Source organism: Geospiza fortis, unplaced genomic scaffold (assembly GCF_000277835.1).
Source record: "Geospiza fortis unplaced genomic scaffold, GeoFor_1.0 scaffold443, whole genome shotgun sequence".
NCBI lineage: Eukaryota > Metazoa > Chordata > Aves > Passeriformes > Thraupidae > Geospiza > Geospiza fortis.
Window position 1 is genome coordinate 251,220 of NW_005054335.1, and position 2,644 is coordinate 253,863.

Below are 2,644 nucleotides of genomic sequence, written 5' to 3' on the forward strand. Positions count from 1 at the left end.
TCTTTCCCTTTTTGCAGCTAAGATGCAGGTAACCAAGTCTGCCCTTTCCTCAGCTGGAGAAGTTCACATCGCTACTATGTTATCAAAGGTTTTTTCCTATTCATAACACTAAGATTAAAGAAATAATTATACTATGGTACTTCTGGCAGAAACAGTAGCTAAACCCTATGCTGCTGAATTTGTGATTCTCTCTCCAATGCTTCCCTAAGCAGTTATAGAAACTGAAGTGCACTGTAAGATCTCTGTGGATTTCTCTATTTGTGGAATTGCCCAAACATTTTGATTTTCTTCCATTAACAACTTATTCACTGAAATCCATACTTCTGAGAACCACAAATATTTCAAACTGGTAAACAGCTGAGACCTTTCTTTATTGAATTTTTTTTTCATCATAGAATGGCATTTGTTTAGAAAATTGCCAACCTTTAGTTTTAATTAAATTCCAACTTTATTATTATACTTATTATGACAGAATCATTGAGGTTTGATAGGAACCCAGAATCTTAACACCTCACTGACCAAAATGGAAAATCCTATAGCAGCCATTTGGGCAATTTTCAGTATAGTGTTCATTGCCCTTGTCCCATAAAATGAGTTATTTTCTGCAGAACTCTGAAAAGCCTAAAACCAAATCCCAGAGTTACAGTGCTGAATCTGCAAGGCAGAGAATCTGTTTCATTGAAACAGAACAACGGAGACATCCAATGGACCCTCATGTTTATTACAGCTGATTATTTCTTCTTCTTCTTCCATATAAGAAAAAAAAAGTCTTTTTCCAATTTACAACCTAGTGTTCCTTTGGATATGATTCAACATTAGGATTTGGTTACATCATGGCTTGTTAATTCTTTTCCTCCTCTAAGTGCTATTCACTACTGTCTCTTTCCAAACTGCTACAATTTTGTTATAGAGCAATATTTTTCTTCCATTAATATGCTTTCTGCATAAATATACAGGTCAAAGGTTTTCCCTATATACTGTAACCTCATACATTTCCCTATATACTCAAACCTCACTTTTGATTTGTGATTAAGGATTCTCTACGAGAATCCCTAATCACAATCAAAAATGAAGGCAAAAGCACAGGGCTGGGATGGCTGCAACCTCACCCTGCAAAAGAGGGCTCTCTGTGCCTTTTCCGTGCCTTTTCCCATACCAAACTGCTGTTAGCATCTACTCCAACTCCAGAAAGGGTTGTGGACACAATGGAGTCACAAGATCAGCAATCTGATTATGTTAGGATTTTCTTTCCACCTTATAATTAGAGTTATTTCAGCAAATATTTCCCAGTGAAATAATGGTATGGACTGTAAGCATTGCATAAATGCAGACCCATAGAGATAAGGAATATTGCTTTTTCATTTGTAAATTCCTTATGAGAAGCACAAAAGAAGAGCAAAAGAATCATCTTTAATCCTTTCTCAAGTAATAATCTCAAACATTTCATTCAATAAAAAAAAACAGAAGAGATTTTGGATGTGAGATTGTTGTATATATTAACTGTAACTAGATCATTTACTCTGAAGGGCTTCTCTAGCTGGAATGGGAACCTCCCTTGTTGAAGCACAGATAAAGATTGCAGAGCCTGATCTCTTGTAAAATCTTTGCATTGTATTGGGTTTTTTAAATAATTATCTTTGGATTAATGTACTGATGACTGGAAGTTGTGCAGATGCACTTTAAAGAGACTCAACTTCAGCAGAAGAAGCAGCTGCTATGCAGAGCAGAGCTGCAGCGCTAGTGCTCAAGGTACATTTCAATACATAGGGGATCTCTGCTCTTGTCATGCTGCATTTTGACTTGCTGGGCTGCACTTATGCTAACCTCAGAGAAAATATACATTGATTGCAATAAATAAAGTCTTTTTTTTTTATGTTTGTGACCCCAAAGAATTGTTCCATTTTTTGTGAATGCCATTGCTAACTTTCTGCTCCATGTAAACTCAGGCAAAATTTCATAGCAACTAAAGGGAAAACATTCACCTTTGTGGACCTGAGGGGAGAACTGATGTCCAGAAGTGGCTTTTAAAACTTGTTTCTTCATCACTCTTTTACACTGAGTAGGTGTCAGAAGACAAATTTTTCTCATAATTTTTCAAAGATACATGCACTCATTCAAAGAACTTCTAAAAATATACAAGCAGAGCATGCAAAAATTGAAAGGGCATAAATATGTAAAAAATACTGAAGTATCCTACTCCTGATCAATGATTCTGTCAAAGATTGCACAGGCTGCTGGACTAGGCTCAAAAAAAAAAAAGAGGAGCAACATCTAATATTCTTCTACAATAGGGTCAGTGTGATTGTTAAGAATTAATAGACCTTTTTACAGTGTTGACATAATGACTGTGAAAAAGAAGGTCCATACTGCCATATAAAACCCTCTGCCACTAGAATGGGGGAAGCACTGTGGCTAAACTGGAGCATATTGCATATGTGTGATGATATAGAGGTGGTCCCAGTGAGATTGTCTCAGCTGATTAGAGGTGGTGCTAATAACTCCAAGGCTGTGCCTTTGATCCCTGTATGGGCCATTCACTGAAGAGATGGACCCAATGACCCTTACTGGTCCCTTCCACCACAGCATATTCTGTGATTTCATCAAAGTAGTGGTGTGCTCAACTTGAGGTAAGAGGACAGCTATT